This window comes from Gossypium arboreum, chromosome 10 (assembly GCF_025698485.1).
Source record: "Gossypium arboreum isolate Shixiya-1 chromosome 10, ASM2569848v2, whole genome shotgun sequence".
Taxonomy (NCBI): domain Eukaryota; kingdom Viridiplantae; phylum Streptophyta; class Magnoliopsida; order Malvales; family Malvaceae; genus Gossypium; species Gossypium arboreum.
In genome coordinates this window covers 9359097-9375471 of record NC_069079.1, presented here as the reverse complement: position 1 = coordinate 9375471, position 16375 = coordinate 9359097, and the positions used below count along the sequence as shown (strand labels likewise).

Sequence of the window (16375 nt, the reverse complement as noted above, 5' to 3'; positions counted from 1 at the left end):
GATCACCTGTTATCCCTAGAGTAACTTTTATCCGTTGAGCGACGGCCCTTCCACTCGGCACCGTCGGATCACTAAGGCCGACTTTTGTCCTCGCCGACGGGTGGGTCTTGCGGTCAAGCTCCTTCGCCTTTGCACTCGAGGCCAATCTCCGTCCGCCCGAGGAAACCTTTGCACGCCTCGTTACCTTTTGGGAGGCCTACGCCCATAGAAACTGCTCTACTCGAGATCCCTTGGCCCGTAGGTCTGACACAAGGTTAGAATTCTAGCTCTTCCGAGTGGTATCTCATCGATGGCTCGTCTAATATCATGTGGATCAATGATCCATGTATCAGATATTAAACTGATAAGAACAGATACTACACTTGATCTTAGCCAAAAGGCCGAAAAAGGTATGAGCTTAAACCCATCTTGATATTTCTTTTATAATGATTCTCTGCCTTAGCCTTGGCTTGCGCTCTCTATATGGGATTTCGACTATGTCAGAAGGAACTTTTAGTTTGCTATGGACAAAATTAGTATAATTTTTCCTGCACAGCACATCGCATGTTGGTGAATTTGCACATGAAATTTTTTGGATATTATAACACTAGTCCTCTTATTGCAGCTTGATATAGGTCAAAAGATGAAGAAGCAATCAGTCTTTCCAACTATGCAATATTGGTAGGTAAGCCATTAAATACTAAAGAAGAATTCGCAAACTGTAAGGTTTACGTTACATGGAAGTTTCTGTTTGTTTACTTTCGCAAAGGTTTCTATCTTTACTTTGGGAATTGTTGACGTCCGCAATTTATTAAAATATGTTATATTTTACATTTACCGTAATTAAAGCATCTTTTGAATTAATGTCTTACACTAATTTTTTAATTAATTAATTGCTTATTCAGAAAAAGAGTTTCAAAGCCCAATTGCAGGTGACATAATTTTGAATAGGAAGATTTGTAGCTGATTTGATGGATATGATAGGAGAGATAATAGAAGACTCAGTTCTTCCGGATATGCTATTGGCAGCAGTTCAAGGAAAGCTGTAGAAATGAGCAGGTCTAGTTCGTCCGTCCGGTGGCGTTCCACAAAACCGGCAGCTATCAACTTGCCTTTGAGTCCAAAACGCTGTTACAGGTAGCCTCTTCATAGGAAATGGAGTACTGGCTCATCAGTTGGAAGCTGATGTTTTTAACATAAAATCTCTTTATTTTGACCTACATATTTCAACATTGAATTATTAGATTTATTCTGTTTTCAGCTAAAAACAATTTATGCCTTCCTTTATCTCCTCTAGTCTTATCTGTGACCATTTTGGAATTTCTAGGAGGCTCCCTTTGGGGGTAAATACTTATAATTGTGTCGAAACCAACTGATATTTGCCTTGCCCAATTAATTATATAGTCCAAACAAAACCATCAATCAAAGCCATTAAAATATAAGCTCGCTCTCATTAAAACTGCTCTGCCATTTCATTTTTGGAAACAATGGACACCGACATCGGAAGAACATAACAGTTGTCCGAGGAATTTATAGGACGTTGCAAGAGTCGCTGGTCATAATCTTACTTGAACAGTATCTGTTCAATAGGCACGAATCTCTTGTCATAACCTTACTCAAGCTGTGTAGAGGATCGTTACCTCCCGAGTGCAATTGAGGTCACTACTCACTACCCTAAGTCGTGCGACTCAATGATCACCCATCAACTCCGTTTATACGCCGCACCTCTTACAGGGATGTTTAAACGTTGTCATATGTGTCGAAACCATTTTTTTTAGAACGGGGTTGACATTTTAATTTTTTTGAAACTGAAAACGGGAGTCGACACAATCTTTTTTATGAGGTGTGATCGGATCACCTTATGATTGATCGTTTCAATAAAACGTTTTGATTTACTAAAATAATAGTTTTGGTTTACGAAATTCGAGAAAATGGGTTCGGGAGTCGGTTACGCACAAGGAAGGATTAACACCCTCGTAACGCCCAAAATTGGTACCTAATTGATTAATTAATGTCTTAACGTCGAAAGTTAAAAACTCAAAAAGAATTTCAAATAAGATCCTTTTTTTATTTATTGTTGTTTTAAAAAGAGATGCTTGAATAAATTGAAACGAACATTAAAGGCCTTCTCATCTCGAGATAAAATGTCATATTCCGTAAGTTAGGACACGACATTTGAACTCTCGAAAATAAGCTTTCCCTTATTTTTTATTTAAATTTTGTGCGTTTTAATTTAAGAGGATATTCAATTGTTTAGATCCAATGAGAAAAATTGAAACCCCGTAAGTTAGAGCATGACTTTCTTGAGTTTCTAAACATCGAATATTGTCGTTATTTCATTTAAAATTCTCATATTTTGAAATTTGAAGGAATATTTGCTATCTAGGTTTAACGAGAAAACCGAAACCCCGTAAGTTAGGGTGCGATTTCTCAAAATCCCAAAAATGTGAAGTATATATATTTTTTAAAAGGAAAATTGGTTTTGAGTAATAATAGGTATAACATTTAAACAATACATATTTGTTTTATTTAAAACGGTGATGTGTGAATAAAATGGTCTCGCTAACTAATTACAAGAACATGAATATAGAAACAATTCACAACAAGCACGTAATATATACTACTTAACTTCCAATAGGAACAATCATATAGAAAGTAACTAACATAAAATAATGACATAAAAATAATAACAATAAATAGAATAATAATAATGATAATAATGAAATCTGAATTTTGAAATGCATAGGAATAAACGATTGAAATAAATAAACACAAGGGCAACATAAAAGGAAATAAGAAACAAATGTGAAAAGTAATGAAGGAAATAATACGTGGAACAAATTAAGATAACCAACATGAAAACGGCTTAAAACAACAATATATGTAGCAACTTAAAACCAATAGAGTATAAAACAATTTAAATTAAAACTATATGAAACCATTCGACATGAAATAATATAAATTTTATAGAAATAATATATTGAAGAAAATTTAAAACGAGTAATAATAAAAATGATTCAAAATAAATAATATATGAAGAGATTTAAAACAAGTACAAATTTGCAAGAAAGGGTTAACAATTAAAAAAATAAAAAATGAAGTAAAACAACTTGTAAAAAAATAAAAAATAAAAGAAAATAAAATAAATTGAAGTTAAATGGCCCCAGGACCGAATTGAAACGAGTGATGATAAACCGTAATTTATACATATTTCTATCTCATGCTTAGCACGTTTTATGGATGATTTCTCCTTAAAATTGGTGAATTCGATGCTCCTAATGCCTTAATTTCATGTTTTTACTTAGGTGAGCATAAGAGAATGAAAGGAGTGAGAAACGGGCCAAAAACGGAGAAAATGGGCCAATGTACGAAATCAACATAGCCTGGACTTTCTCACACGGGCAGACCACACGGCCGTGTCAATTTGGTAGAATCAAAGCACGACTCACATGGGTAGACCACACGCCTGTGCCTATTTAACAGACTTGACCACAACCTGAAGTAATCGAACACGGGCGTGTCATACGGGCGTGTCCCTGTCGAGCCCAAGTTTAGTCCAATTAAAAAAAGGCCAATTTTAAGGGCTCTTAGGCATTCCAAAGCCTATAAATACACCTTAAAGGAGGAGAAAAAGGTGGAGCACAGAAGGGAGCAAGGAATTGCTCAAGAAAAGCCGATCGATCCATTTCAGAAGCTGGGTTCATCATCAAAACTGACGATCTCCCCGCAATTTCCCTTCAAGAGTTTTGGGTTTTTCTTTATGTTTTGTATTCATTATTCTTCTAAAATGTTTACCTTTTTAGTTATGAACTAAAACCCTAAATACCTAAGGGGAATGAAATCTAAGACAGATCTTGGTATTATTGTTTGAATTTTATGATAAATATTTGACTTGTTCTTAATTATGTGTTCTTAATTCTTGTTTTGATATTTTAGGATATTGATTCAAGTTAAGCTCTTATTGAGAGGAGGAATAGACCCTGTCTAAGAGTACATTTGTCATAATTAAGCAGAGTTGATTGCGTGCCTAGAGATAGGGTGACAAGATTTTGCAGGATTAGGGTGAAACCTAATAAGGGGATCTATAGATCGAGTTAATGCAACCCTAGAGAGTTAATTAGAAAGAGATTTCAATTATTCAACCTAGGGTTAGACGTTGTTAGTCTCGAGAGAGATAATAATATAACTTAAGGATTTCTATAGATCAAGTCAAATGAATAAATCGTCCGGTTCAGAGTCAAATAACAAGTGAAGTCTAGGTGGATTTTTCCTTAGGTATTGTCTCAATCAATCGAGTTTTCCAACAATAATTCCCCAATTCTACTTTCTGTGAATTCTTAGTTTAGTTAATTAGTTAGTTAAAACAAACCCTATTATTCTTAGGCTAGATAATAAAAAGACAGTCATTACTAGTACTTTTAGTTCCTTTGGGTTCGACAATCCGGTCTTGCTAAAGCTATACTACTGTTCGATAGGTACACTTGTCTTCATCATGATAATAGTTAGTTTCAAGAATGATTTATTATAAATATTTAAAACCTGTCACGAATATCACATATCAAGCGAATAATATGGAAGGACCAGATGGGAAATATATCCGTCTTCCAAAACGCACAGTTCCATTAGGGACTAAAAAATAATGAAAGCAAAATTATCAACCCAAATCAAAGGAAATAAAAAAAACATAAAGGATCTAATTAAAACAGGTGAAAAAGTGGAAGGGCTGGATGAATAAATAACCCTTAAAGCTGTAAAACATGTGGATCCTCCCTGGGTCGGGTTAACACGCGGGTTTAGCAATTAAACGACGCTATATTTGGGCTATTGAACTCAGCCCCAAACGACATCGTTCCATTAGCTTATAAAAGGAATTTTTTTTATTTTATAATTTCATCCTATCCCATTTTTTTAAAAAAAAACTTTCCAAACTCTTTTTCTCTCAACTCTCTCAGCCTCTCCTTTGAAATCCCACCAGGAAGCCGGCGAGCTCGTGCGGTGGCTCTGCTACAGCTCTGCCGCGCCGGAAGGTAGAAAATGTTTTAAAATCCCTTTTTTTAAAAAAAAAACTAACCCGATTTGGGTGTTTTTTTAAAACTGAAAATGAAGATGAAAAGAGAAGGAAAATGAGACTACTTTTTGACCCCTTTTGTTTCCATTGTATGCCCCCATTTTGAAACCCAAACGAAACTCCAAAGAGTTTCTAGGGTTTTCACAGTAGAGAAGAACTCTGATGGTGGCTGAGAATGCAGGAAAATCGGTGAGTCTCTCCCATTTTTTATTTCTTTTGTGAAGTATGTGATTAAAACAAAAACAGAAAAACGAATCACTTTTTTCATCTCTTTTTTGTTTTTCTTTTTGATTGTTATACTCGTATATGCCTCTATAAAGAAATATACAAAAATCTCATGTGGCTTTTATAGCCGAATACAAATTTTGTTCTTTTTTTATTTTCGTATTTTGCTATTTTCTTACTGTCTCTGTCTGTTTTTTTCTGATTTACAGGTACTAGGCCAGCTGTGGCATATGGAGGAGGCACATAGCGTACGGTAGTGCGTGGAGGCCGTACGGAGGCTGGGTTACGGCGCACCTAGGGGTTAGGGCTAGGGTTTGCTAAAGTTATTTGTGTTTTGGGCCCTTTTGGGTTGTTTCCATTGTTGGGCCACTAGGTTTTGTATTTTTTGGTGCTTGGGGTTTTAGTATCTTAGATTTTAGGTTTAGATTGGGCCCGTTATTTGTAATGGGCTGCTGTAAAATGGACTTTTTTAATAGACTTTAGTATTTGGGTTTTTGTTTTGTATTGATTTTTGGTTGTTAGGCCTCAGGAAAATTGGGCCTATTACAGCTGCCCCTCTTTGCTCATTGTCGTGTAACGAGAATAGAGCAAAGACTTCAAAAGCACCAATTTTGTCTAGTTTCCAAATTCGACTTTTTTAGTGCTCTTCTTTTTCAAGTAGTCTCGTTCTAATCCACTGCAACTTCAGGGAGATGAGACTTATAGCTTCGATTTACTCCAATGTAATTTTAGGGAGAAGAGATTTGTAGCTTCGATCTACTCCGCTGAAACTTAAAGGAGATAAGAATTGGTAATTTCAACCAGCTCCATTACAACTTCAGGGAGATAAGGTTTGTGTATTTTCTTACTCCACTGCAACTTTTGGGAGACAAGATTTGCCATGATGACTTAATTTAACCTACTACAACTTCAGAGGTATAGGACTTGTTATTTATAGCTTTAATCTTGTTCCATTGCAACTTCAGGGAAATAAGATTCGCTATCTTCGAACCGCTCCACTGCAACTTCAGAGGAATAAGGTTCACTATATTTAGTCTGCTCAACTGCAACTTCAGGGAGATAAGATTCGCCATGATTTGTAGCATCAATCTGTTTCACTACAACATCAGGGAAATAAGATTCGCTATTTTCGATCTACTCCACTGCAACTTCAGGGAGATAAGATATATGTTCAATCTACTCCACTGCAATTTTAGGGAGATAAGGTTAGTGGCTTTAATCTGCTCTACTGTAACTTCAGGGAGATTAGATTTGCCATGATGACTCAATCCAACCTATTGCAACTTCAGAGTTATTGGATTTGTGGTTTCACTAGTCTGTTACGCCGTTCTCTGGGGAGCAGGACCTGTAAAATTTGTTTGATAGGCCTATTTATGCTAAATGCTTAGGATGTCATGATCAAAATGAATCAAATGCTCCTAATTAGATGTGTATGACTAATATTTACATGAATACAAAATGTCAATTTTTAGAATGATCCCTTTTTTAATGCTTAGGTTGTCATTGCTCGTCATTCGTTAAAGATTTATCACTGATACGCTACTGTGCCTTTTTACTCAGCTGGTATCTCTGACAGAAGATTTGAAAAGATAGTTGTAACTTAGACTATCCTTCCTCCAATGTTTCCAATTTTTGAATTTGGGTTAGTTTTGATTAGTGGTCTTATTTCAGGTTCTTGTACCATTTAGAAACTTTTCAGAGTAATATGCAGAACTTCTTTTATGTAAATATTATAAGTCCAATGATCATTGTTTCAATGAAAATGCTTGAAAAGACTATCACAATGAACAAGATAGAATTTTATTGAGAGCAAGGCTTGAAGTGGACAAATTAATTAAGATAGAAAATTTTTCTAAAGTACAAAATGAATAAGATGGAAACATGTGCCCCAGATATCGCAGCACAAGCTTCTCTGTTCAAACTTCTCGAAAACCATTTCGAGCTAGATATGCTTTTAGGAGATCTAAAATATTTGTTGATGCCCCAAGACGTAACGCTCCTCCTTTTTGTTAATTTAGAAAGGACAAGACTACCACTTCCCCAATTTTAAAATTTGAGCTGCCCATTTTCGGGTTTTCAGCTCAAAACCCCTTTGGTCTTAAAGTGCCTTTTGCGGGTTTTAGCCTTGGCCTCTCCCCTTCCTAGATGAAGTACCTCTTGATGGAATCTGAATTCACAGAATTGGGCAAGTTTTTACCATCCATCTCGGCTAGAATCAGCGCTCCTCCGGAAAAGGCTTTCTTTACCACTTAAGGTCCTTTCCAGTTTGGCATACATTTCCCTCTAAAATCCTTTTGTATTGGAAGGATCTTTTTTAAAATCAGATCTCCCTCGTGGAATTCTTTAGGGTGAATCTTTTTGTCATAAGCTCACATCATTCGTTTTTGGTATATCTGACCATGAAGGATAGCCCTTAGCCTCTTTTCTTTAATCAAATTCAACTGATCATATGGAGACTGGATCCATTCTGCTTCATCCAATTTCACTTCTAACAAAACTCTGAGGGAAGGAGTCTCGACCTCGATGGGTAAAATCAGCTCTATTCCATAAACCAGTGAGAAAGACGTTGCCCCAGTAGAGATCCTGACAGACGTTCGATAAGCATAGAGGGTGAATGGTAGCTTCTCATGCCAATCTCTATATATTTCAGTCATCTTTCCCACAATCTTCTTGATGTTCTTATTGGCTGCTTCCACCGTGTCATTCATTTTTGGGTGATACAGCGACGAGTTGTGGTGTTTAATCTTGAACTAGTTACAGATTTCCGCTATTGTGATGTTTTTCAAATTTAGAGCATTTTCTGATATGATCCTTTCTGGCATTCCATATCGATATATGATCTCTTTCTTTAAGAATTTGCTGACCGCAGACTTTGTGACACTGGCATATGAAGCGACTTTCACCCATTTAGTGAAGTAATCGATGACCATAAAGATGAATCGATGTCTGTTAGAAGCTTTAAGTGAGATTGGCCCAATGACATCGATGCCCCACATAGAGAAAGGTCATGGAGAAGTCATAACATACAAAGGTGAATGAGGTATATGAATTTTAGCTCCATAAATTTGGCACTTATGGTATTTCTTGGCATAACTGATGCAATCTCTTTCCATGGTGGACCAATAATACCCGAATCTCATGATTTGTCTGGTCATTGTAAAATCGTTGGCATGTGTTCCGCAGATACCCTCGTGGACTTCTTCTATGATTTTTTTAGTCTCAATAGCGTCTACACATCTTAGTAGCACCTGATCCTTTCGTCTTTTATATAGGATCTCTCCATCTAAAACATAGTTGCTAGCTAGTCTTCTCAACGTCCTTTTATCGTTCTCAGTTGCTTGGTCAAGGTACTCACGATTCTTCACGTATCATAGTATATCGTGGTACCAAGGGAGATCGTCCTTTTCTTCTTCTTCTTTGATGTTGCAACAGTAAGCCAGAGTCTCATAAATACTCATCCGGACAGGTTTCATGTCCTCTTGTTTGTTTACTTTGATCATAGAAGTTAAGGTAGCCAAAGTGTCAGCCATTTAGTTTTCATCTCGCGAGAGGTAGCAGAAAGTGATTTCATCAAACTCCTCCACTAACTCCAGAACTATTTTTTGATAATTGATCAATTTGGGGCCTCTTGTCTCCCATTCACCTTTGAGCTGATAGATTACTAGTGCAGAATCCCTATATACCTCTAGCACTTTGATATTTTGTTCTATTGTTGCACGAATACCTATGATGCAAGCTTCGTATTCTGCCATGTTATTTGTGCAATCGAAATCCAGTTTGCTAGTGAAGGGATAATGATCTCCGTTTGGGGACACCAAGACTGCCCCGATTCCATTACCCATAACATTTAAGGCTCCATCAAAATTTAGTTTCCAAGGGTGGCCTTCTTGAGAACCTTCTTCGGCGGTTACAACATACATCAGGTCTTCATTTGGGAAATCAAAATTCAAAGGCTCATAATCTTCTAGAGCTTTACTGACTAAAAAATCTGCTATTGTGCTCCCTTTTACTACCTTTTGGTTCACGTAGACTATGTCAAATTCGGAAAGCAGAATTTGCCATCGGGCCATCCTTCCGTTCAAAGCTGTTGACTCTATCATGTATTTCAGAGGGTCCAGTTTTGATATGAGCCAAGTGGTGTGATACAACATATTCTGTCTTAGCCTTCGGGTTGTCCAAACCAAGGCACAACACAACTTCTCGATTGGTGAGTATCTTGTCTTACATTCAGTAAACTTTTTACTAAGATAGTAAATAGCTATTTCTTTCCTCCCCGACTCATCATGCTGGCCAAGTACGCAACCCATGAAATTCTCAAATACCACCAAATACAATATCAGTGGTTTATCTGGGTTGGGTGGCATCAGCACCGGGGTATTAGACAAGTATTGTTTGACCTTATTGAAAGTTTCTTGGCATTCTTCATCCCATACACCTAGGTTGTGCTTCTTAAGGAGACGAAAAATGGGGTCACATTTCTCAGTTAGTTGTGAAATAAATCGAGTGATGTAATTTAGTCTTCCTAAGAATCCTCAAACTTTTTTTTAAGTACATGGTGGAGGCAACTCTTGTATGGCTTTGACTTTGTCTGGGTCGATCTCAATCCCTTTCTCACTAACCACAAATCTTAGCAGCTTTCTGGACCTGACTCTAAAGGTACATTTTGCTGGATTGAGTTTTAGCTGAAACTTTCTCAATCTTGAGAAAAATTTGCTCAGAACTTATACATGCTCTCTATGTTCGGGACTTTGCAATCATATCATCAACATAGACTTCGATTTCTATGTGCATCATGTCATGGAAAAGGGTTACCATTGCCCTTTGGTATGTTGCTCCCACATTTTTCAGTCCAAATGACATCACCTTATAGCAAAATGTCCCCACACAGTTACAAATATGGTCTTCTCCATGTCTTCAGGATGTATCTTTATTTGATTGTATCTCGAGAAACCATCCATAAAGGAGAATAGTGAGTAACCCATTGTGTTGTCTACCAAGGTATTAATTCGAGGCAGTGGAAAGTTATCTTTTGGGCTGGCTTTATTCAAATCTCTATAGTCTACACACATTCATACTTTTCCATCCTTTTTAGGGACGAGGACGATGTTGGCTACCCATTCTGAGTATTTTACCACCTTTAGAAATTCGGCATCAAACTACTTTTTAACCTCTTCTTTTATTTTTAACAAGATGTCAGGCCTCATCCTTCGGAGTTTTTGCTGAATTAGCTTACATTCTTCTTTTATGGGGAGTTGATATACCATGATATCAGTGTTCAGTCTGACATCCTTGAATTCTTGAAGTGATTCAATAAGGTCTCGTTTCGTTTCTACGGTGATACCAGCTCCGATTTTCAACTCTTTCTCTTCTCCCAAGCTTACAATTTCTATTAACTCTTTGTAAAGTAGGATTTGTTTCTCATCTTGTTTTACCATCCTCAACAAATCAGGGGATAGGTCACAACCTAGGTCATCTTTAAAATCCTGAGAATCATCTATACACATATCTCACTCAAAAGGAGACTCTGAGTTATTAGCATCGTAGCTCATATCATTGATATCTAGGGACCTGTTATAGAAATGAAGGAAGATCCAAAGAACGAAAGAATCTAAGAATAATCATCTGCATGATATGATCATGAATGAAGAATAAAAGAATATTTAAGAGAATGTCCAAAGGATAAAAGAATCTAAAAATAATTATCTGTATAGTGTAATTATGAATGGAAAGAATAAAAAATATTTGCTCAAAAATGATAGGAAAGATGCATTTTATTGAAATAACAATTTTGAATATAAGGCCATTTCACAAAAAGGAATCTTATTACTCCTAGTCCTAGAGCAATAAGTGTGTATTGAACATTACTCTATATTAGTTCTAAAGACTACATGAATCTCTTCCGTAAACCAAATGTTTAGAACACTTCCCGGATCATAAGGGCAAATGCCTGGCAAATTCTCTTCTCCAATCCTTCTTCGTATGTGGCATTGATATCCAAATTTTCCAATGTTCCTTCTATCGCTTCCTTTCTTGGCATCCCCCGCTTAGGGTGAATGATTCCTCTAGACACAAAAGTCTTTGATATATGGAGGAAGATCATTGGTTCCCATTTGATCTTCTCCCTATTCAACCATCATTTCCTTCTTTCTTGCTTCTTTTCTAACTTTTTTTTCTTTGTCTCATATCCGGCTTGAATCCTAAGCTGAAGCGGTCTTGTTTGTCTTTCAACATCGGTACCTCAACCTTTCTTTAGAGGTATCTCCCGAGTCCTCTTCCTGATAAATCCCCCATTCCGATAGTTAACTACAGGCCCATTCTTGTAGTCTTGGATATCTTTGGCATTAGGATCTTGTTCCCTTCGGTAATGAATGTCGCATTCACAAATTCCAATGATCAAAAGGAACATTCGATTGCTTTATCATTTACCTCTAGATATGGCGCGTCATTGGTCACCACTGCGATGATGTCTTCTTTAGCATTTATCATCACTAGTCGACCTTCCGTTACCAGTTTCAACTTTTGGTGTAGTGATGAAGGCACCGCCCCTGCTGAATGTATCCAGGGCCTCACCAATAGGTAGTTATATCAAGGCTTAATATCCATTACTAGGAAGTCCACCTCATACGTGTTTGGGCTGATCAGAAGAGGTATTTCAATTCTTCCCATTACCCTTTTTTCTGTGCCATCGAATGCCTTCACTATATTTTGGCAGACTTTCATGTAAGAGCTATCCACGGGCAATCTATTTAGTATGGATAATGGTAGGACGTTTAGGGCTGATCCATTGTCAATCAACACCCCTTGTAGTGTATACCCCCTGCGGCGGATGGTATCTCGTCATCATTGAAGAAAATGAAGTTATAGGCACATATGTTGCTATCTAGGTGGTCTAGCTTGTTGACAGAGATATCATTAATGACATACGTTTCGTTTAAAACTTTCATCAGTGCGCTGTGATAGACCTCTGAACTTAGGAGTAAGGCTAGCACCGAGATACGAGCTAATTGTTTATACAGCTGCTCCACAATACTATACTCACTGTGCTTTAGAAATTTTAGAAATTCTTTAACCTCCTCTTTATTGACCGGTTCGTTAACAGGAGGTTCAGGTCTGGCCGTTCTTTCTTTCTTCTGTTCAACGCTGTAGCTTTTCCTTTTGTGGGTTTCGCTCTTGCGTTTGTTGAATCGTAGCGCCTCCCGCTACGCGTATAGAAACCCATATCTTTGTCCTCCTTTGAGGTGCTAGCCGGGTTCTCTTTTCCCAGGATCATCACGTTACAGTCGTAATTCCATGAGACCCTTTTGCTGTCTTTATAAGGAAAGATTGCGGGTTTTTAAATTATGACTTTTGGTGGCATTCGCACTTTCACTTTATTATTTTTGGCTCATGATATGATGACTACTGGGTAATTGACTTTTTGGACCTGCGCTGTCAATTCTCTTTCCGACGCGTATATATTTCCCTCTTCAGGGCTTTTAACATCTTCATAAAACTCTATTTCTTTGTTGTTCATCATGTCCTACACTAGGGCCCTGAACTCCCTGCATTCTTAGATTTCATGTCCCACCTCATTATGGAACTCATAGTAGTTCTTCTTTTCTTCAGGTATCTTCTCTAAATCCAATACGATTAATCCTCTTTTCACCATCTCCTTTGAAACCCATTTCAAAGGGGTTTTAACTTCAGCAACCTTATATTTGACCTTCTTGCTCCCACTTTTGTTTATCTCATTTACCCTTTGGTCGGCAAGATTAGGCAGCGGGTTTCCTGCTACATTTGACGCGGATGGGTCGTCAAACTTCACAATCCCCATTTTAATAAATCTTTCAATTAACTTTTTGAATACAGTGCAATTTTCAATTTGATGCCCAATGATTCTAGCGTGGTATTCACACTGAGCATTTACGTAATACCCTTTGGGATATGGGGGTTGCATCGGCTTTAAGTAGAAAGGAGACACTATGTGTGCATTGAATAAGTTCTAATATAGCTCCTTATACGTCATGGGTATAGGTATAAATTGTAGTCTTTCTGTGTTCGTCCTTGTATTGGATTCTTATCTCGGGGTGCTCTGATGGTTGGCGGTTACCGTTTTTGGTTGGCTCACTGTAAATGATTTGGAATGACCTTTGTTGTACATGCTCATGTTGTTCACCTCGTTCTTCCTTTCTTAGAGGCTAATCTCTTGGTACTTTCCCCTATATCTATTTTACCGCTCCTTACCTCGTTCTTGATCATTTCGCTGGTCATCACTATATCTGAGAAGCTTTTAGTGGTGCTCCTCAACATATGAGTGATGAATGGAGCCTTTAAGTTATTGATGAACAGCATAATGGTCTCTTTTTCTAGGAGAGGTGGCTAGACTTGTACAACAACCTCCTTTCACCTTTGGGCATATTGTCAGAAGCTCTCATTCGGTTTCTTTTCAATGTTCTGCAAAGTGATCCTATCTGGGGCCATATCTATCACGTGACTATACTGTTTCATGAAAGCTCGAGCTAGGTCCTTCCATGAGTTGATCCTGGTACGGCTCAATTGGTTGTACCATTTGGATGCTGCCCCAACTAGACTATTTTGAAAGCAGTGAATCAATAACTGATCATTGTTGACGTACCCAGTCATTCATCTACAAAACATGGTAATATGAGCCTTAGGGCAGCTAGTCCGGTTATACTTTTCGAACTCAGGATTTTTTAACTTAGGGGGAAGCACCAGGTCTAGAACCAATCTCAAATCTTTAGCATCGATCCCACAGTGATAGTCAGCACTTTCCATTGCTTTGAACTTCTCCTTTAACTACCTGTATCGGTCTTCCAATTGTTTTGGGAGCTCTACTCTCGCTCTTTCGGCTTTTACCATGTCATCCAAATCAGGGACTACAGGATTAGTTGGATTATCCCTTGGATTAGAGCTTGAGCCTGCTTTATAGTTGATTGGCATCGAGGCACCGACCTGAAATTGTTGGGGCCTGATTGTAACGAATGGCCTTCGCGTGCACACTCGGTTAAGTCTGAGCATTTGTCGGGGTAAAACCAGGGGGTAAAGAGGATTTTCATTATCATCTCCAGTATTGACCATAGGGCCTTTTCCTTTCTCCAGTCCACCAGTTAGCAATTGTGTTAGCTGGTTCATCATGTTCCTTTGTGATTCCAACATTTGGTCCCTCATATCCTGTTGGATTTTAGCCAATTGCTCTTGCATTTGTGCTTGCATCTGTTCTTGCATCTCCTTCTGCATTTGTTCCAACCTTTCTAGTCTTTTATCCATCGCTTTAGTTTTTCTTCGTGTACCGTAAGGATGCGTACTTGGTAGATTTTTGTCAGTTTCCAGATTACTGAAAGGATTTTTTTTAATTAGGGTCTTTTTGTGAAAATGAATGCATATGATGCGAAGAAATACAAATGCATAAATGCAGAAAAAGGCATCGACTCTGATTCAATTCCATTTAGAACAACTTTACTAGAAAACAAAATTTTTACATAAAAATGGATTACAGATACGGCCTAGCCTTAATGCTCAAAGTTTTAACTTTCCTAAGCAACCAAGCCAATTCCCAGCCCCGATTTAATTCTAGTTCATATTTCACACTCAATACATCTGCTTGAACTGCTAAAGTCTGTAGATGGTCGCCCACCTCTCAAATTGAGCCACAGCCTCACCCATAATGTAGTCTTTGTCCCTAATTTAACCTTGAGATCGACGGAGTTGCTCATTACACCACTTATTATTTGCTTCAAGGAGCTCAACCCTGAGCTCACTATTTTGTAACGCAATCTCGAGTTTTTTGACCTTTCTTTTTAGTTCTTCAATCTTATCCAAGCTCGCCTTCAGCTCCATTGCAGAGTTGCAGTTACGATACTGATCAAGCAATTTTTTTAGTTCAGCTATTCTGGCCTTTAACCCGATCTTCTCGTTTTGGGCTTTCGACAGACTCTTTTCTAAGGCTTCTTTTTGACCTTGGGCGTCTTGGTATTTTCTCTCCCACTGATCAGCTTTGGCCTTCTCTTCTTGCATCTCGTGTCGCCATTGTTCAGATGTTTTTCCCAACCCCGCGATTCTCATCGATAGGCGCAACTTCTTGTAATTCGTTTTTAGGCTATCCAAATCTTCCTCGGCCTTATTCTTTATTTTTCTCCATTTTTCGGTCTCCAATTTCTAAACATCGACATCTAGCCTCAAATGCATCTTTTCCTCTTCTAGTTGCTCTATCTTCTTTCCGAGCTCTGTATTCCTTCTCTCAAAGGCTTGCTTTATGATTTCTAACTCAGATGGGACCATTTGTAGATATTCTTCCATCGACCGCGCACCTTCTTGATTTGGCTCGAGAATATTGTCATTGATTCTTTTTTTCCACCACCCATTATACTCAAGGGTTGTTATCAGACCAACATCTAATCTCTTCATCCGGCGAGTCTGATTCCAAGCGTTAGACATCTCTCGTATCTTTTTCTTGTAATTATCCTCATTATACAGAAACTCGCATTGTGCTAGCCCATGGGTCACTGGTATGAACTGTCTCAATCTGTATTACCTCAATATGAGTAAAGGAGCATATCCTACGGCTCCCCAAATCTCAAGTAGGGGGACCCAATCAAAATCCCCACATCGGTATAAGATCATGTCAAGAACCAACCAAGGGCTCTCCACTCAACATCATCTTCTTGGAGACTTTGGAGGATCGCCATCCATCTTTCCTCTAATATGTCATCCATTCTTAGTGTAGCCACTATTTCCTTTAGTGGTGAGTAATTCTCGGAGAACACCCGATATGACATATTGTCTACCTTCTAGAAATGGCTATAGAACCAAGCTAGTAGTAGTTACAAACATCCTATGAATTGACCTTCACCAGCTCTTCGGCACGTATTCAAAGACCTGAATGTTTCGATTAAAATCGTGGGAACCGGCGTAACTCTCTTATCAAGTCTGTCAAACAAATCAGAAACTGCCTCGTCTACATACCCTAGCGCTATAGGGAAAACAATCAGCCCGTAAATGCTCAGAGTAAAAACATCAACCCTTTTATTCACATCTAAGTTTGCCAAAATCAGATCTAACAAGCTTTTCTAGGGAATACATTTGCGTCCTCCTTTTTGCTTGATA

General features: G+C 38.0%; 1 pseudogene; it reads right to left on the bottom strand.

The window, feature by feature from the left end:
• Positions 1-273: 273 nt before the first annotated feature.
• Positions 274-393, bottom strand: LOC128283030 (U2 spliceosomal RNA; annotated as a pseudogene).
• Between the last annotated feature and the right edge of the window lie 15982 nt (positions 394-16375).